The following is a 21045-nucleotide window of genomic DNA, read 5'->3' on the forward strand; positions in this document are numbered from 1 at the left end:
ACGAAGCTAAAGGTTCCTACACAGGTTTAACCCAGAAAGGCACTCATTGAGGCATATTGTAGTCAAACTATCAAAAGTCAGAGACAAATAGGGAATTGTAAAAGCAGCAAGAGAAAAGCAATATGCCACATATAAAGGAATTATTGTTAGACTGTCCATGGACTTAACAGAAACTTTGCAGCTCAAGAAAGAATGAGATGATATATTCAAAGTGCTGAAATAAGAAAACTGTCAGCCAATAATATAATACCCAATGAAAGTGTCCTTCAGAAATGAAGGAGAAACAAAGTCTTTACCAGACAAGCAAAAGATGGGGGGATTCATCACCACTAGACCTGCCTTACAAGAAATGCTTAAGAAGGTTCTTCAAGTGGGAAAAAAAGGATACTAATTACTAACAAGAAAACGTAAGAAGGTAAAAAAATATACCAGTAAAGGTAAATATATAGTGAAATTCAGAATACTCCAATACCATAATGGTGGCTTATTAATCATTCATATGTCTAGAATGAAAGATAAAAGTCAAAATGGACAAAAATAACCATAAGTACAATAAGTTAAGGTAAATACAATGTTAAAGAGATGTAAATTATACATGGAAACTATAAATTGTGAGGTGCAGGGTAAAAGTCTAGTGTTTTTGTATGCAACTGAAGTTGTTATCAGTATTAAATAATCTATTATAAGGTGTTGTATGTAAGCCTCATGGTAACCACAAAATGAAACACTATAGCAGATACATAAATGATAAAGAGAAAGGAATAAAAACTTAGCACTACAGAGAATAACCAAATCACAGAGGTAGACAACAAGTGAAAAGAAACAAGGGATGTACAAAACAACTAGAAAACAATTTATAAAATTGCAATAGTAAATCCTTACCTATCAATAATTACTTTGAATGCAAGTGAATTAAATTATCCAATGAAAAGACACAGAGTGGCTGAATAGATAAAAATAAGATCCAACTATATGCTGGCTACAAGAGACTCTATTAGCTTTAAGGACACATAAGTTGAAAGTGAAGAGATGGAAGAAGACATTCCATGCAAATGGTAACCAAAACAGAGCAGGAGTAGCTATACTTACATCAGATAAAATAGACCTCAAGTCAAAAACTCTCATGAAAGACAAAGAAGGTCATTATTTAATAATAAAGAACTCAATTCATCAAGGGGACATAACAATTTTAAGTATATATGCAACCAATATCAGAGTACCTATATGTATAAAGCAAATACTAGTGGACAAGAAGAGAGAAATAGCAAAACAATAATAGTAGGCGACTTCAGTAACCCACTTTCAACAATGGGCAGACCAACCAGACACAATATTACTAAGGAGATGTGTCCGGAGTTGGTTCCTGCTGGTGGGTTCATGGTCTTGCTGACTTCAAGAATGGAGCCACGGATGCTCGTGGTGTTACAGCTCTTAAAGATAGCACGGACCCAAAGAGTGAGCAGTAGCAAGGTTTATTGTGAAAAGCAAAAAGACAAAGCTTCCACAGCATGGAAGGGGACCTGAGCAGGTTGAAACTGCTGGCTGCGCTGGCCAGCTTTTATTCCCTTATTGTCCCTCCTCATGTTCCATTTCTGTCCTATCGGATTGCCCTTTTTTCTATCCTCCCTGTGATTGGCTACTTTTAGAATCCTGCTGATTGGTGCGTTTTACAGAGCGCTGATTGGTGCATTTTACAGAGTGCTGATTGGTGCATTTTACAATCCTCTTGTAAGGCAGGAAAGTTCCCGAAGTCTCCACTCAACCCAGGAAGTCCAGCTGGCCTCACCTCTCAATCCCCCCTCTAAACAGGACACCTCAACTGCTGTTGGGAACTGGGCAATGACCGCTCTAGCTACTTCCTGCTGGATGGGGCAAAGAAGAGGCCCTGCAGTTGTAGCATCCCCCAGAGGGGAACTCTCTAGGCCAAAGGGCCAGTGGGTTGGTCCAGGGGTCCTCAGTAGAAGTTGTGAGTTGAGCTCATTTGGGGATCCATTTGTAAGACCATCTGTAGCTTTACGGCCTGGATACTGGAAGAGACAAATTTGACAAGGAGGTTAAAAATATAGGTCCCCAAGGCGAGTAATAGCAAGATATCTGTCATGGGACCTAAAAAGGGGAGAAGCCATGTCGCCCAATTCCAGAGGTTGGTATAAGAGTTTGAAAGCCTTTGTCTGATTTCAGAAGCCTTTTCCTGTAAACACTGGGTGGCGTCACATACTATCCCTGACTGGTTAGTGTAAAAACAACACTCTTCCCCTAAGAAGGTGCAAAGTCCTCCTTTCTCAGCAGTGAGGAGGTCTAGGCCTCAGTGGTTTTGGAGAGTCACTGCTGCCGAAGCATCTATTTGGGATTATAGAGTAAGTATAGATTTTGTTATGTCTTGCAAACTGTCTGAGGAATCCTTTGAGAGTGTATGGTAGTAGGATAATGAAGTAGATAAAGAAGTAGGTAAATCTGATAGGACGGAAATGGAACATGGGAGGGGACAATAAGGGAATAAAAGCTGGCCACCCTAGCCAGCAGTATATCCAGAAGTAGGATAATGAAGTGGCTATTCTGGTTGCTGTAGCAGTGGCCATTGCTAACCCTAAAAGTAGGGGTGTTAGTTGTACAGCTCTGCCCCGAGGGACTTGAGCTTTGAGGGGGCACTGATAGGGTCTCATTTCCTGGGGCAACGTCAATGTAGGGACTTAGGAAGACTAAGGTGCAGGTGCCTGTCCAGTTAATGGGGAGGCAGATATAGGTTGAAGTTTCACATAAGAAGAATATGCCTTGGCTGGGTAGACAGAACTGGTTGTGTATGTTAAAAAGGTGTGTGAGTTTGTTTTTTTCATTTTCCCATACTCCTAGAGTACTTGCCAAGGTAGCTCCAGTGAGCAGCTGGAAAGGGGTGTTGGGAGCAAATGAGTGGCTCCCTGTGTTCTATTTTCCCACTGGAGAAAAAAAAAAAAACATTTTATGTCTACTAGGAACCATTCAAGAGAGTAATTGAAAGAGGGGATGAGAAGGCATTCATTAATGGTGGGGGCGCTGCTGCAGGGGGTCCAGGGGTGAATGATCATGCAGGAAGTATGTTTGCCATTACAAAACCCAGACTATTTGTTAAGCAGGGAGGAGGTGAAGATTTTGGGGGGCCCTGAGAAGCGGACAAGCCATCTGAATGGAGCTGTTTGGGTGACTTGGAAGTTACTATGATCATTTGGGGCTTGAAGTTGTAGGGTGTAATTACACTGATAGGATAGTAGGTGCCCCAGGGGCAGGCCTGATAACAGGTTGCATTGGATGCATAAAGAGGCTTAGAAAGTTAAGATGGTATTCGTGGTTACAGGGCCGTGTATGGGCTTTTCATTGCTCATGTAATAGGTGAGGTTGGAAATGTGAGAGCGTAAAAGCTGGATTGTGCATCCTGTTAGGGTATTTTTGGTCCTATCAGAGATGGAGAAGTTGGCTAATGATTGCATATTTAGAAGTTGGAAAGGGTCTTTTCCTTCATAACGGGGGTGGTAGGTTAAGTTAGTAAAGACCCAGTTTTTGCAGGAATGGGAGTGACAACGTAAGCAGTGGCTGATAGAGGGATATAAAGCCGACAGTCATTTGCCAGGGAAGGATTGGACTGGTTTAACAGAGAGTGGGTTGAGAGTCTTGTAGAGGTAATTAGGAGCTAGAGAAGGGGAGGGGCGACTATGTGGGGTAGCCCAGGAAGCAGGAGGGATAGATAGGCAAAGAGTAAGTAGGAAGGAAAAGAGGGTGCCCTGGAAGATAAGATCGTTTTATCCAGTCTGAGTTGAAGGTGGCAGTAACTGCTGTCAGAAGGAAGGATGATAGATAAAAGGTTGATGTGATTAGGATTTTCATCCCAGCAGGAGCTACAGTATATAGTCCTACTGCAAAGAGTATGGTTAATATACTGCTTAATAATGTGATGAAAGAGTAAAAGGATTCCATTAAAGGGGCAAAGAGAGGTATTAAAGATTATGTAGGGTTTCACTTATCTTTTTTAAGTAGGAAGGGGTTTTTCCTCAGGATCAGCTGTAGGAGCCTTTTTAGTCTGGGATGTTTCCTTCTGAAATAGGAGATGCAAGTCCTCCAATGGTTCACAGGTGTATCGAGGCTGGTCTGGCTGATCTTGGGACTCCTGAGCTGACAGTCCCGCAGGTTCTTCAGGGGGTGTCCAAAGTTTAACTTGGGTGTGATGAGTCCAAGATTCCACTCCTGCTGTCTAAACTACAGTGGAGGTAGAGAGGATTAGAGTATGGTCCTTCCCACAGGGAATCCATAGAGGGGAGGGGCTTGACCAACAATAGATCTCCCGGTTGGAACAACTCTGTTTCCTTGTCTCTGTAACATCTTTCGGGTAGATTTTTAAGGTTTTGTTGATATTTTGCCAAGGAAGTTATATCCTTGACCAAGTTGGCTGTTTCCTGATCAAGTAAGAGGTCATTTGTGAGAAAAGGTCGTCCATACAGCATTTCATATGGACTGAGCCCCATTTTGTGAGGAAAATTTCGGATTCTCAACAAGGCCATGGGCAAGAGGGTAGGCCATGGGAGATGAGTTTCTTGTATTAGTTTCCTTAAGTGCCTCTTGAGTGTTTCATTTGCCTTCTCGACCTTCCCTGAGGATTGTGGCCTCCAGGAGCAGTGAAGGTCATATTGTATCCCTAGCGCCCTGGAAATTCCCTGAGTTACCGGCTTTAAAAGCCAGACCATTTTCCCTTTGTAAGCTTTCGGGAAGCCCAAATCTAGGAATTATTTCATGAATTAGGACTTCAACCACTTCCTGAGCCTTCTCTATCTTGCAGGGGAAAGCTTCTATCCAATTTGTAAAGGTATCAACACAGACCAACAAGTATTGAAATCCCCTTGACTTAGGCATATGGTGACGTCTAATTGCCAGTCCTCTCCAGGATAGTGCCCTATTCTTTTTTTCCCCCAGAGGGGCCTTACAATGGACCAGGGGATTATTCCTTTGGCACACCTCACAGGCTTTGACTACTTGTTGGATGGTCCGGAGGAGATTTGGCCCTGTAAATAGGGATTTGGCCATTTGATGATTGTTCTCAATACCCATATGAAAGTTTGGTGGAGGTTCTTAAGTATTTTCCACTGGCTGGCTTCGGGTATCAGTACCATTCCCTCTTCTGTCGTTAACCACCCCAAGGGGAGAAAACTGTGCCCCCACGGAAGTCCCCATTCTGTTTTGATTGAGGAATACTGGGGCTTAATCTCTTGGAGACAGTTGCTCCATACCAAGGGTCCTTCTGTAGGTATTTCTAATGGGAGGTTCCACCTTGCAGCAATTTTGGCCTCAGCATCTGCCCAAAGGTTTCCTTCTGCCTTTTCTCCTTCACCTTTTTGATGGCTTTGGCAGTGTAAGACTGCCACCTCCTTGGGTTTTTGCACTGTGTGCAATAACTCCATGATTTCTTTGTGGTATTTAATGGGGGTTCCCCCAGAGGTTAGGAACTCCCTTTCTTTCCATATTACTGCATGGGCATGCAGGATTAGATAAGCATACTTGCTGTCTGTATACACATTTATTCTTTTTTCCTTTCCCAGTTCTACGGCTCAGGTAAGCAGCAGTAGTTCTGCTAACTGGGTGCTAGTTCCTGGGGGAAGAGGCTTCTTTCAAGTCCGGTTACATCACTAACTATGGCATAACCTGCCCTTCACATCCATTCTCCACAAATGAACTTCCAGCGGTATATATAGGTTAAGGTCAGGATTAGTTAAGGGGACTTCAAAGAGATCCTCTCAGGTGGCATAAGTCTGAGCTACAATTTGTTGGCAGTCACGCTCGATTGGTTCCCCATCCTCTGGGAGAAAAGTAGCAGGGTTGAGGGATGCACACATGCATATTTGAAGCATCGGTCCCTCAAGGAGTAGTGCCTGGTATCTAAGCAGGCAGTTGTCTGATAGCTATAAATTTCCTTTGGCACCTAGTATGCCATTTACATCATGAGTAGTCCAGATGAGTAATACAATTCTTTCCTTGTATTACTTTGATAGCCTCTGATACTAAGATGGCCACTGCCACAACTACCCATAAACAGCGAGGCCAGCCTTTTGCTACTACATCAATTTCCTTACTTAGGTATGCCACTGGTTGTGGGGTTGTCCCACGAGCCTGAATAAGGACTCCAAGAGCTATTCCTGCTCTCTCTGTGATGTATAAAGAGAAGTTTTGTCCTGTGGGAAGGCTTAAGGCTGGAGCTTGTATTAGGGCCTGCTTTAAGGTTTTGAAAGATGTTTCTCCCTCTGGTTCCCATTCTACTAGATGAGTATTTGCCCTCTGGGTCTCCTTGATTCGAGTATAGAGGGACCTGGCCCATCTCACTATATCCGGGGATGCATAGTCAGCAAAAACTGGTGATCCCAAGGATCCCCCACAACTGTTTTCATGTCTTAGGGTGAGAATAAGCCAGTAGAGGCTGTATTCGTTCTTTGCTGAGGGTCCTGGTTCCTCTGGCTAAGATTAGGCCTAGATATTTGGCTTGTAGGCAGAGCAGGGCCTTCGATTTAGACACCTTGTACCCTTGATTAGCTAGAAAATTCAAGAGATTTAGAGTAGCCTGCTGGCATGAAGCTTCCGAACTGGTAGCCAAAAGTAAATCATCCACATATGGAAGCGCCAGAGTGTCTGGACCTGAGAGGTGGCCTAGATCTTGGGCCAGTGCCTGACCAAACAGATGAGGGCTATCCCTAAACCCTTGAGGCAAGACCATCCATGTAAGTTGGGATGTGTGGTCTGTGGGATCCTCAAAGGCAAAGAGAAACTGGGAGTCAGAGTGCAGGGGAATACAGAAGACGGCATCCTTGAGGTCCAGAACCGTGAACCATTCTGCTTCCTCTGGTATTCGAGAGAGCAGGGTATAGGGGTTGGGTACAGCTGCATATAGAGGAATTACTGCCTCATTGATGAGCCTAAGATCTTGCACTAGTCCCCACTGACCATTTGGTTTTTGTACCCTAGAATTGGGGTGTGGCAGGGACTGCTACATTTTCTTACTAAGCCTTACAACTTTTAAATGTCTAACAATATCCCGTAATCCTTTATGAGCTTCAGGCCTTAAGGGACATTGCCTTTGATAAGGAAAAGTGGTGAGGTCTTTTAGCCTGATTTGGACTGGGCAGGCAGTTTTTGCCCTTCTGAATTGTCCTTCTAATGCCCAGACTTCAAGGTTGATTCCCTCCTCAAGTAAGTGACAACAAATGGTTAACTTGTTCCCCATATTCGTATAGATAATAGCTCCAGCTTTGGTAAATACATCCCTCCCTAATAAGGGTTTGGGACTTTCAGGCATAACAAGAAGGGCATGTGAAAAGAGCAAAGTCTCCCAATTACAACTGAGGAGGTGAGAGAAATACCTGGTTACAGGCAGTCCCAGTATTCCTCGGATGGTAACAGACCTTGGGACAGCCATCCAGTGCAGGAGATTAACACTGAGAAAGCCATGCCAGTGTTCGGGAATAAGTCAATTTCCTGGCCCTCAATGGTTAAACTTACCTGGGGCTCAGTGAGGGTGATGACATGAGCTGGCGCTTGCCCGGGGCACCTACAGTCCTGTTGTTGGATCATCTGGTTGTGGGCTTCTGGCCCAGAGAACCTTTGTCCTCTGGGGCAGTGTGCTTTCCAGTGATTGCCTTAGCATAGTGGACATGGGTGAGGGGGAGACTTGTTTCTCATTGGACAATCTTTTTTAAAGTGTTCTTGCAAACCACACTGATAACAAGCCCTACCGGGTGATTGGCCTGATCCATTTTCTGTCCTCTCTGAACCACCAAGGTTTGTTTGTCTGAGGGCCATGACTAAGGCTGCAGCCTTTCTCTTATCTCACGTTTCCTTCTTGGCCTGTTCCTCTTGTTCCCTATTATAGAACACCAAGGTTGCCAGGTTTAATAATGCTTCCAAATTTTGTTCAGGGCCCAGGGCTAGCTTTTGAAGCTTTATCCTGATATCTGTGGCTGATTGGGTAATAAACTTATCTTTTAGGATCAACTGACCCTTGAGGGAGTCTGGTGACAGGGGAGTATATTTTCTTAATGCCTCCTGTAGCTACTCAAGGAAGGTGGTAGGATTTTCTTCCTTTCCCTGAGTATGGGAGACATCATTGAATAATTCACGGGCTTTTTCCTAATTCTCCTTAGTCCTTCTAGAACACAGGTCAGCAAAGTTTACAACTCCAGTCCCCATGATCTGAGTCTAGGTCCCAGTGGGGATCCATACTGGGGACAGCCTGCTGACTGGTAGGGAATTTGTCCCTTTCTTTGGCTGTCATTCTACCATTTACTTGACTAAGATACCAGGTATCTCCAAACTCTCAGGCTACAGCTAAAGCCGCATTCTTTTCATTAAAGGCCACGATTTGATCCAACAATAAGCATGACATCTCTCCAAGTGAGGTCGAAGGTTTGCCCTAGACCCTGTAAGACACCTATATACCTATCAGGATCATCTGAAAACTTCCCCAGGTCTACCTTGGCACACTTTAAATCAGTGAGGGAGAAGGGGACATGTACCTGGGTTGGGCCAAATTCCCCTCCCCCTACAGCTTGAAGGGAACATAACCGATAGCCTGGGGGGTTTTGTGGTCCCTTGAAGATTTCTCTGCTTGTTTCCTTCTGGGTGGGGGAGATTAGAGGAGGCTCATGATTAATTTATAAAAGGGAGCTTTCGGGAGGCTAGGATACGGGGGGTAAGCTGAGAGGTCCTCCTGTGGAATGTGGATTGCAAGATTTGCATAGTTGTGGATTATCCTTCAATGAAAAGAAAGGTTGGACATAAGGTATTTCCTCCGTTTGCCTCACCTCCTACAGAAAAGTTCAAGCTGCAGGATATTATTGTAATTACACTTCCCTCAGGTGGCCATTTTTCCCCATCAGAGAGAGAATATTGGGGGCCAGGCTGTAATGCAGAAAAAAATAAGCTGTGGTCAAATTGCTCCCAATGGCTTAGGATGCATTTCAAGGGTGAGCTTATTGATGCCTGAGTGTTTCCCATCTAAAACAGAAAAAAAACTGCGCCAGGTTTTGGTCTGTTTATCAGGGCCCACCACTCCACCTCTGCCCAAGAACCCACCAGGGCCCCTGACCCTGCTGTTCGGAATAGCTGTGCTTTTACCAAAGCAGCCGCGGAAACGCTCGTTTTCCTGCTAGACCACGAAGAGGACTGAGGAGGGTGGGATTTAGTGGCCCTTACCAACGCATTCTCGAAAACCTGCACCCTTGCCTTTCCTCTTAGACCACAAAGAGGACTGAGAAAGGTCAGATTTAGTGGCCCTTACCAGCACATTCTTGAAAACCTGTTAGAGTCCTAATTGTTTGATCCTGTTGGTATTGGGAGCTTACTTTTGTCATATAAAGATCATATGCCTCAAAATGGAGTGAAGGAAGGGCAGGGATCTCCAGGGTTGGGACAGTGATGCCTTTTGTCCTCACTTCTCATATGAATAGGAAGGGCATCCTCCCTAATTTTGGAGTCTATAATTTCTGAGGCTCCCCATATCCTAGCTTTGGGAATAGCCTTCATTAGGCCTACTAGTCTGAGGAAGGATCCTAAAATTCCCGATAGTCCACCCCACCGACGGGGCTTTGGGCAAAAGTTATGTTCCCCAGGGCACCTATTTCCCATTGAAGAATTTGGCTCTTTCTGGTCGGTGAGCCCAGGTGCCTAAAGAAGGGAACAGAGTCGGAAATTTAAATTAGAAATCATCCTTATAAGAGAAACTAGAAGAGCACCAGGGACACGAAGTGGTTTTTAGAAGCAGGATTAGCCTCAGAGAAGAGAGGCAGGAGGTAATTTGTCTGACAGGCATTAGGACCCAGGAGACAAGGGTCAGGATAGATAGGATAGATGGGAGAGTCTCGCTTGAGAGCTCCACTCAAGTCTGCAGGGTCATCCAACGTTTTGTCAGGACCCTGGAGCTGAATGGCTTTCCTCTCTGTTGACCCTTGGCTCAGCCCAGAAGTGCAGGAAAAGCGAAAGCTAGTTCCAGGCAAACCAATGCTCCCAACTCCGAAAAGTTTGGGGGTTGTTAGAGAGCCCTTTCCCAGAAAGGCTGACACCTGTGTCTTTAGTCCGGCAGTCACTTTTAACTGGCTGACAGGTGCCTGGTATTTAGCCCCCGAATTCTAAGGAAAAACAGGACAGAAAAGCAAGTGAAAGGGGTCCAGTGGTACTCACCGCGTGGCAATATCCTCGACGAGTCCCGAAGATGTGTCCAGAGTTGGTTCCTGCTGGTGGGTTCATGGTCTCGCTGACTTCAAGAATGGAGCCGTGGAACTTCGCAGTGAGTGTTACAGCTCTTAAAGGTGGAATGGACCCAAAGAATGAGCAGTAGCAAGGTTTATCGTGAAGAGCGAAAAGACACAGCTTCCACAGTGTGGAAGGGTACCCAAGCGGGTTGCCGCTGCTGCTGAAGTGGCCAGCTCTTATTTCCTTATTGTCCTCTTCCGTGTTCCACTTCTGTCCTATCAGAGTGCCCTTTTTTCAATCTTCCCCATGATTGGCTACTTTTAGAATCCTGCTGATTGGTGCGTTTTATAGAGTGCTGATTGGTGTGTTATACAGAACGCTGATTGGTGTGGTTTACAATCCTCTTGTAAGACAGGAAAATTCCCCAAGTCCCTACTCAACCCAGGAAGTCCAGTTGGCCTCACCTCTCAGAAATACTGAAATTGAACTACACTTTATACAAAATGGACCTAACATTATATATATATAATTTTTTATCCAACTGCAGCAGAATATACATTCTTCTATTAGTACATAAGAAATATCTCCAGGATAGACCATACATTAGGCCACAAACAAGTCTTAACAAATTTAAGAAGATAAAAATGATATCAAGTATTGTGTCTGACCACAATGGTATAAAACTAAAAATTAAAACAAGAGGAATTTTGGAAAAGTCATAAATATGTAGAAATTAAACAACATGCTCCTGAACAATCAAAGTGTCAAAAAAGAAATCAAAATGGAAATGTAAAAATATCTTGACACAGGCCAGGTGCTATGGCTCATGCTTGTAATCCCACCACTTTGGGAGGTTGAGGCAGGAGGAACACTTGAGGTCAGGAGTTTGAGACCAGCCTGTCCAATATGGCGAAACCTCGTCTCTACTAAAAATACAGAAATTAGCTGGGCATCCTGGCGCATGCCTGTAATCCCAACTACTCAGGAGACTGAGCAGGAGAATCGCTTGAACCTGGGAGGCAGAGTTTGCAGTGAGCCAAGATCGCACCACTGCACTCTAGCCTAAGCAACAGAGTGAGACTCTGTCTCAATTTAAAAAAAAATCTTGACACAATGATAGAAACACAACATACCAAAACCTACAGGATTCAGCAAAAGCAGTTTTAAGAAGGAAGTTTATAACAATAAGTGCTTACATTAAAAAAGAAGAAAGATCCCAAACAGTGTAACATTATGTCTCAAGGAACTAGAAAAAGAACTAATCCCAAAGTTAGCAGAAGAAAGGAAATAAGATCAGAACAAAAATAAATCAAATAGACTACAGAAAAATCATGGAAAAAAGTCAATAAAACAGTTGTTTTTTAAAAATAAATAAATAAATAAAATCAACAAACCTTTAGCTACACTGAGGGAAAAAAGAGAGAAGACTCAAATATGTAAAATCAAATATGAAAATGGAGACATTACAATAGATGTCTGAGGAGTAAGAAGGATCACCAGGCACAGTGGCTCCCACCTGTAATCCCAGCACTTTGGGAGGCCGAGGCAGGCAGATTACTTGAGCTCAGGTGTCAAGACCCAGCCTAGGTCACATGGTGAAACCCTATCACTACAATAAATACAAAAATAAGCCGGGTGTGGTGGCACATGCCTGTAGTCCCAGGTACTCAGGAGGCTGAGGCAGCAGGGCCACTTAAGCTGGGAGGTCAAGGCTGCAGTGAGCTGTCATCACGCCACTGCACTTTAGCCTGGGTGACAGAGCAAGACCCTGTCTCAAAAATAAAAATAAGAAAGAAAAGAAAAGAAATAAAAAGCATCATAAAGGATTGCTGTGAACAATTATATGCCAGTAAATTTGATAATCTAGAGGAAACTAATAAATTCCTAGAAAAAGACAACTTACCAAGGTTGAATCAGAAGAAATAGAAAGCCTGAAAAGAAAATACCAAACAAGAATGAGGTAATAATTTAAGGTCTCCCAAAAAAGAAAAGCCTGGGACCAGATAGCTTCACAGCTAAATTCTACCAAACCTTCAAAAAAGAATTAATGACAATACTTCTTGGCCGGGCACAGTGGCTCACACCTGTAATCCCAACACTTTGAGAAGCCAAGGTGGGTGGATCATTTGAGGTCAGGAGTTCGAGACCAATCCGGCCAACATGGTGAATCCTCGTCTCTACTAAAAATACAAAAATTAGCCGGGTGTGGTGGTGCACACCTGTAATCCCAGCTACTCGAGAGGCTGAGGCAAGAGAATCACTTGATCCCAGGAGGCTGAGGTTGCAGTGAGCCAAGATCTTGCCACTGCACTCCAGTCTGGGTGACAGAGTGAGATTCCATCTCAAAACAAAACAAAACAAAACAAAAACAAAAATAAACAAAAAACTTCTTAAATTTTTCAAAAAAATAAAGCTAGAGGGAATACGTCCTAAAACATTTTACAAAGCCAGCATCACTTTGATACCTAAGCCAGACAAAGACACCACAAGGAAAGGAGACTATAAGTCAACGTCTCTGATGGGCTTTGATACAAAAATCCTCAATAAAATATTAGCCAACCAAGTTCAACGACACATCAGAAAGATCATATACTATGACCAAGTGTGATTCACCCCTGGCATTCAAAACTGGTTTGCACACGCAAATCAATGTGATGCACCACATGAACATATCGAAAGGCAAAAACTATGTGATTATCTCAATCAACACAGAAAAAGCATTTGACAAAGTTCAACAACCATTCTCAATAAAAACTCTCAGCAGTTTAGGTAAAGAGGGAAAGTTCAACATAAGCCATTTATTAAAAAACCAACTGCTAACATCACAATCAATGGGGAGAAACTGAAAGTTTTTCATTTACGATCTGGTACAAGGCAAGGATACTCACTCTACTCACTTCTATTCAATAGAGTACTAGAAATACTATCAAGAGTAATCATATAAGAAAAAGAAATAAAATACATCCAAATCACATTGAAGTAAAATTATCTATTTGCAAATGACATGATCATATATGTGGAAAACCCCAAAGACTCCTTCGAAAAAACCTGTTAAAACTAATAAATGAATTCAGTAAAGTTGCAGGATACAAAACTAACATACTAAACCTAGAGAGTGACCTAGCTGAAAAATAAATCAAGAAAACAATCCCATTTACGATAGCATAAAAAATACCTAGGAATAAATTTAACATGGAGGTGAAAGATCAATACACTGAAAATTATAAAACATTGATGAAAGAAACTGAAGAAGACACAAATAAATGGAAAGCTATCCCATGCTCATTGATAGAATCAATATTGTTAAAATGTCCATACAACATTGCAAAGATTTAGTACAATCCCTATTCAAAATCCCAATGGCATTCTTCACAGAGATAGACAAAACAATTCTAAAATTCAAATGGCACCACAAAAGACCCCAAATAGCAAGGCAATTTGGTGAAAGAACAGAAAAACAGATCAATGGAACAGAATAGAAAGCTCTGAAACAGGCCTACGCGAATAGAGTCAACTGATCTTTGACAAAGAAACAAAGGCAATTCAATGGAGAAAGGATAGTTTTTCCAACAAATGGTGCTGGCCCAACCAAACATCCCCATGCCTAAAAACAACAACAACAATAAAACCAACAACAACAAAACACAGAAAAGAAAAAAAACGAATCTAGACAGACATCTTTCAGAAAAATTAATTCAAAATGGATCTCAGACCTAAATAAAAAATGCAAAACTATAAAACTCCTAAAATGTAACATAGGAAATAATATATATGACCTTATGTTTGGCAATGACTTCTTAGTACAACACCAGAAAGAAAGAAATTGATAAGCTTGACTGCATTAAAATTTCTCCTTTGTGAAAGACACCATTAAGAGAATGAACAGACACACCACAGAGTGGGAGAAAAATATTTGCAAATGACACAGCACCAAAGAAAATATACAGATGACAGATAACCATATTAAAAAGTGCCCAACATCATATGGCATTAGGGAACTGCAAATTAAAACAATGAGATACCACTACACACCTAGTTAGAATGGCTAAAATATAAAACTGGTATGGGGTAGGGTTACATGGGAATTCTGTGTACTTTCTACTCAATATTTCTGTAAACCTAAAATTGCCCTAAAAAAATAAAGTTTATTAATAAAAAAACAAGATGACCATCAAGACTAGAATGGACAATTTGCAGTATGTTCCTATCATTAAATACTACGCAATAATTAAATGAACAGACTCAGATGTTAAATGTGATCCCCTCGGTGGTAACCACCCCTCCACCCTGCAAAAAAGATAACTATATATACCAACAAAAAAGAGAAGGAAATTAAAATTTTCACCACAAAAAAAGTCAGCTAAATACAAAAGAAGACAGGAATGCGGGAAATGTGGGACACAATGCTCTCAGGCATATACTAAAAGTAATAGCAAAAGGCTGGGCACAGTGCTCACGCCTGCAGTCCCAGCACTTTGGGAGGTTGAGGAGGGTGGATCACCTGAGGTCAGAGGTTCAAGACCAGGCTGGCCACCATGGGAAAACCCCATCTCTACTAAAAATACAAAAACTAGCCTGGCTGCTGGACACAGTGGCTCACGCCTGTAATCCTAAAGCTTTGGGAGGCCGTGGCAGGTGGATCACTGGGTCAAGAGAGAGAGACCATCCTTGCCAACATGGTGAAACCCCGTCTCTACTGAAAATACAAAAATTAGCTGGGTGTAGTGGCGCACACCTGTAGTCCCAGCTACTTGGGAGGCTGAGGCAGGAGAATCCCTTGAACCCGGGAGGCGGAGGTTGCAGTAAGCCAAGATTGTGCCACTGCACTCCAGCCTGGTGACACAGCGAGACTCCATCTAAAAAAAAAAAAAGGCCTGGCACGGTGGCTCACGCCTGTAATCCCAGTACTTTGGGAGGCCGAGGTGGGCGGATCACAAGGTCAGGAGATCGAGACCACGGTGAAACCCCGTCTCTACTAAAAATACAAAAAATTAGCCGGGCGCGATGGCGGGCACCTGTAGTCCCAGCTACTCAGGAGGCTGAGGCAGGAGAATGGCGTAAACCCAGGAGGCGGAGCTTGCAGTGAGCCGAGATCGCGCCACTGCACTCCAGCCTGGGCAACAGAGCGAGACTCCGTCTCAAAAAACAAACAAACAAACAAAAAAACAAAACAAAACAAAAAAAAAACCAAAAATCCAAACAAACAAACAAACAAATACTAGCCGGGGTTGATGGCAGGCGCCTGTAATCCTAGCTAGTCAGGAGGCTGAGGCAGGAGATCACTTAAACCCGGGAGGGGAGGTTGCAGTGAGCTGAGATCGCAGAGGGAGACTCCATCTCAAAAAAATAAAATAAAATAAATAAAATAAAAATAAAAGTAATGGCAAAACTGCAATTACTTTTGCACCAACATAATAGAAAACAAATAGCAAAACGACAGAAGTCCCTCCAACCAAATAGGTTGAAAGTGAAAAGATAGAAAATGGTATTCCATGCAAATAGGAAAAAAAAAAAAAAAAGAAATCATGAAAAGCTATACTATATCAGACAAAATAGACTTTAAATTTTAAAAATTAAAAAAAGAAGCATATTATCTAACAAAAGTTTCAATATAGGAAGAAGAAATAACAATTATAAACATTTACATACCTGATTATATACCACCAAAATATAGGAAATAAAAATTGACAGACTGAAGGGAGAAGCAGTTTTACAATTGCAGACTTCACTATCCCACCCAATAACAGACAGAATAATCAGGCAGAAATAAGTAAGGAAATAGAAGACATGAAACACCGTAAACCAACCAGACCTAACAAACATACAGAAAACTCTGCCCAACAACAACAAAATGAACAGTTTTCTCAAGTGCTCATGGAACATACTTCAGGATAGAGCATATGTTGGACCACAGATTAAGTCTCAATAGACTTAAAAAGACAGATATCAGGCCAGGGGCAGTGGCTCACACCTATAATCCCAGCACTTTGGGAGGCCAACGCAGGCAGATCATGAGGTCAGGAGTTCGAGACCGTCCTGGCAAACATGGTGAAATCCCGTCTCTACTGAAAATACAAAAATTAGCTGGGTGTGGTGGCATGCACCTGTAATCCCAGCTACTTGGGAGGCTGAGGCAGGAGAATCGCTTGAACCCGAGAGGTGGAGGTTGTGGTGAGCCGAGATGGGGCCACTGCACTACAGCCTGGGTGACAGAGAGTGAGACCCTGTGTTGGGGAAAGAAAAAAAAAAAAGATAGCTGTCATACATAGTATCTTCCCTGACCACAACAGGACAAAGTTAGAAATCAATAATAGAAGGAAAATTTAAAAATTGAGCAATACATTCTTAAACAACCACAGGTCAAAGAAGAAATCAAGGGAAATTAGAAGGTACTAGAGACCACTGAAAATGAAAACAGCATACTAAAACTTCTGAGACACTTCGAAAGCAATCCTAAGGGGGACATTTATAGCTATATTACATTAAAAAGGAAGAAAGATTTCAAATCAACACCCTAACTTTACAACTTAAGAAATGAGAAAAAGAACTACATCCAAAGTTAGCAGAAGGAGGAAATAGTAAAGATTAGAGCAGAGATAAATAATGGAGAATAGAAAAACACAAGAAAATCAACAAACCCAAAAGTCAGTTCTTCAAGAAGACTAACAAAATTGACAATCCTTTAGTTTGACTAAGAAAAAAGGACAGAAGAAGCAAGTTACTAAAATCAAAATTAAAGTGGGGACATGACTATCAATTCTAGAGAAATAAAAAGGGTTATAAGACTGCACTATGAACAACCGTATGCCAACAAACTGGACAACCTAGATAAAATGGGCAAATTCCTAGAGACACAAAATATTGAATTGCAAAGAAACACAAAATCTGAATAGATCCAAAATTAAGGGGACTGAATGGGTAATCAAAAACCTCCTGACCAAAAACAAACAGCCCTGAACCTGTTGGCTTCACTGGTGAATTCTACCAAACCTTTAATGGAGAACACCCATCGTCTTCAAACTCTTTTTAAAAATTGAAGAGAACACTTCCAAACCCAAGTGATGAGGCCAGCCAGCATCATGCTGACACAAAAATCCTAACTCAATATCTGAGAATAACAGCAGAAGTTTTTTTAAAAGTGGAATACATTCACTTATGGTGTCATCAGACGGATATTAAAATTCCAAGGTATCTATTCATGTTCTCTCAGGTGACCACCCAGATATTTGTATTTTTGCCTCAGTTTGGTAAATGGCATGGTTTTTAGTTTTTATAATACAATTTTTTTTTCCCAGCAAAGTCCTTCCCCAACAATGATGCTCACCAAGGCCATGGCACCTGCCACACTCTTCTGCACATAAAATGCCTTCAATACCCATGGAACTGGGTTGAACCAGGAACAAAACAAGCAGCAGAGGTTGGTTTGTAAAAAGACAGTAAGTAGGTACCACAGATAAGACTGAAAGCCGAGGCCGGGCGCGGTGGCTCAAGCCTGTAATCCCAGCACTTTGGGAGGCCGAGACGGGCGGATCACGAGGTCAGGAGATGGAGACCATCCTGGCTAACACGGTGAAACCCCATCTCTACTAAAAAATACAAAAAAAAAAAAACTAGCCGGGCGAGGTGGTGGGTGCCTGTAGTCCCAGCTACTCGGGAGGCTGAGGCAGGAGAATGGCGTGAACCCGGGAGGCGGAGCTTGCAGTGAGCTGAGATCCGGCCACTGCACTCCAGCCTGGGCGACAGAGTGAGACTCCGTCTCAAAAAAAAAAAAAAAAGACTGAAAGCCTACAATTCAGCAGTGAACATTTTACATTTATTTGAGAAATTATTTGCAACTAGTTCATCAAAAGATGCTGGTTTAAAGCAGTGGCTTTTCAGCCTTGACCATACAATATAACCACATAGAGAGCTTTAAACAACACCGTTGCCTGGGTCCCACTCCAGGGAATCCAACTTAATAGGTCTGTTGTAACTTGGGTTTTGGGAATTTTAAAAGCTCCCCAGGTGATTTTAATGTGCAGCCATGGATATGGACCACTGGTTCAGAGTGAGGGATGCATTAGCTGTGTGTGATTTCCATGTGTGCCCCATGGCAGTTCCTCAGTTTGGGGTCTTGGAAACAGCTTTGCCCTGTGAAAATCAAAGGACTGCTTCAATACACAGTCAGCTGTTTGTCTAAATTGCAGCAGGTGGAAATGTCTTCTCAGCAGATCTATCTTTATGTTGCTTGCTTTTCAGAGTAAGAGGTTGTTTCAGGCACCGTTTGATTTAGCTTGCTTTGAAAATCATAAATAGCCTACAAATACTAAAAATGGACGAAAAGAATTTGCAAACATATGGAGTGCACTATATGTGTTTTCAAATTTCCCCTATAATTAGAAATTAAAAATACGAGCCTTGATTTCTAAACTCAGCCCTCAGCTGTTTCCCTAAGTTATTTTAAGTTCTTCCAAGACAGTTCAGCTTTCTCTGGAGGGAATTATACCCAATGGGTATAAGTGAAGAGCCCTAGATGGGCATTTACAGAAGTGTCACTCTCCAGAATCTTGAAGGAATAGGGGAGATGTATGAGTACTGTGGTCTATAGAGGTGTCTGGGCTTTGGAGTCAAGTATAGTAGATACTACTGAGTTACAACCTAGTCAGTAACTTCAAGGTTTTGAATTTGATTTGGAACAATTAGGTAAACCTCATCTGCAAGAAAAGGCATAATGATACTGATTGAAAAAATAAGAACAATTCTTCATACTTCCCTATCTATGACCTTTGCAATGAGATTTTATAGCTGCTCCCATAAACAGACAGAATTTGTTTCCCCAAGTCTTGTATCTGGGCTGGCCTTATTTACTCTGGCCAGCAGAATGCAGAGAGTATGACAGTGTGCTAGTTTCAGGGTTAGGCTCAAAAGATCTTGAATGCTTCTGCTTTTTCTTTCAGAATGCTTTCATCTCCATGAGAACAAGCCCATGTTAGCCTGCTGGAGGAAGGGATACCATAAGCAGGAGAACCAAGGTACCCCAGTTGACAGCCAGCTCACCCCCAGAAGCAGAGCAAAACACACACACACTACACACACCACACACATGGAGCTGAGCTGAGACCAGAGGAATGGCCTAGCTGAGCCCAGCCTAAATTGCTAACCAGCTCAATTATAAGCTAATTAAGTTTTGGGATGGTTTGTTATGCAGCAATAGCTAACTCATACACACACCCATTGCAGATGGGACTCAATGACATGTTGATTACAAGTTACTGGTAAACAGCAGGCCGCCTCTACATTCTGATTTCCTTTTCCCCCTATTAAAGTTGGATCTCTTGGGTTGTACAGAAATGCATATAGATATGTGTGTATGCGACTGGTGCTTCAACTCACACATTTCCCCACTCCAAAGAGGAAACAGACAATCATAGCCTGGCACTCAGGCCCCAAGGCCAAACTGCAAAATAAGAAATTTGCTTTCCCAGATGCAGTGGCTCGTGCCTCTAATCCCAGCACTTTTGGAGGCTGAGGTGGATGATCACTTGAGTCCAGGAGTTCAAGACCAGCCTGGGAAACATAGAGAGACCCAATCTCTACAAAAAATACAAAAATTAGCTGGGTGTGGTGGCACACACCTGTAGTCCCAGATACTCAGGAGGCTAAGGTGGGAAGATCACTTGAACCTGGGAAGCAGAGGTCGCAGTGAACTGAGACTGCACTCCATCCTGAGCTATAGAGTGAGACCCCATCTCCAAAACAGTAACAACAGTGACAGTTTGTTTTTAGTCTATTCCTCCTATATCTAAGGTCTGCAGGTCAAAGCTGTGAATAGATCAGAAGGCATGAGATTTCCCTCTCCTGGGACCCCATCGTCCTTTGATCACTTCCATTTTTCACAGATTCTCTTCTTCCGATGTGATTAGGGAATGAGGCCAAGATTAAATTTGAAGCTCTCAGAGACCACAAGATTTTTCTTTCCAAGGTTTACCAGCACTTTAGTTTCTAACATCACAAATACTAACTGCAACCCAGTGTGGTGACTCACGCCTGTAATCCCAGCACTCTGGGAGGCCAAAGTGGGTGGACTGCCTTCTCCAGTTTGAGAAGCATGTAGTAACATACTTGATTTTGCCCTGAATCAGTAACGTACCGCATGCTGGGAGCCGCAGTCTCTTAACCGCTCCAAGCCCGTGACACAAAAACTAAACGGAAAAATGACTTAGGAGAATTATCACTATTAACCCCCAGAAACAACACATTGTTAAAAGCGGTTCTGAAGGCTATTGAAAAGGGAAATCAATAGTAGTTTCAAAGGAGTCCTATTGTAAGGCAAAAATTGTGCTTTACCGTCTCGCACAAACCTCCCTGATGTTTTGGGAAGGGCGGAGGCAAACCTTTAGTCCTGTTGGCCTGTGTTAATAATGGCCAAGAGGTCCCCAGTGGGTAACAGAGTCCTGTGAAGCAAACAGCGTGAGAAGTCAGAAAAGCAGCTGCGTGTGGACCCCCAAAGCACCTTAGGGGGTTACTTAACTGTGCGGCTACATTTCTTGACCACACACTAAAGGAACTGGGCCTTTCCATGCGATGTTTTCCTTTCATATGGGTGGCAGGAAGCGGTCCCTCTGAAGGACCTGACCGAGGTATGTGCCGGCGCCAGGCCGGGGTCCAAGGGACGCTCCGAGGCGGGGCCCATAGAGGGTTTAGGGCAATTCCGAGGGATGGCGAGGACGGAGGAAAGGTGGCGTTGAAAAGGCAAGAGCCAGGTTCCCAGCGACTGGATATTTCCACTTGAGGCAGTGAATTTACATTTTCAGACATCCACCAGGGAGCTGCCTGCTGCGTGGGGTGTAAGAACGTCTCAGCCGCCCGGCG

At 42.9% G+C, this 21045-nt stretch overlaps 2 long non-coding RNA genes across 9 annotated transcripts in view; both read right to left on the reverse strand.

Annotated features, from left to right (window-relative positions):
- The window catches only part of LOC107129643 (uncharacterized), a 48424-nt gene that overhangs the window by 27049 nt on the left and 330 nt on the right, over window positions 1-21045 (reverse strand). For 5 of the 8 annotated variants that reach the window (XR_012434272.1, XR_012434274.1, XR_012434273.1 and 2 more), the window contains exons 2-3: window positions 10183-12535; window positions 1787-4224 (exon numbers count right to left, since the gene is read on the reverse strand). This is a non-coding gene — a long non-coding RNA (uncharacterized lncRNA). Of the gene's footprint in view, window positions 1-1456; window positions 4225-7506; window positions 7659-10182; window positions 12536-21045 lie in introns of those variants that run through there. The other 3 variants (XR_012434270.1, XR_001490475.3, XR_012434271.1) reach the window with 3 other exon arrangements.
- On the reverse strand, window positions 12959-20486 carry LOC141410177 (uncharacterized). The gene is made up of 2 exons (XR_012434276.1): window positions 19809-20486; window positions 12959-16418 (listed from the first exon to the last, which is right to left on the reverse strand). It is a non-coding gene; the product is annotated as an uncharacterized lncRNA (long non-coding RNA).

This window comes from Macaca fascicularis, chromosome 4, assembly GCF_037993035.2.
Source record: "Macaca fascicularis isolate 582-1 chromosome 4, T2T-MFA8v1.1".
NCBI classification, from domain to species: Eukaryota; Metazoa; Chordata; class Mammalia; order Primates; family Cercopithecidae; genus Macaca; species Macaca fascicularis.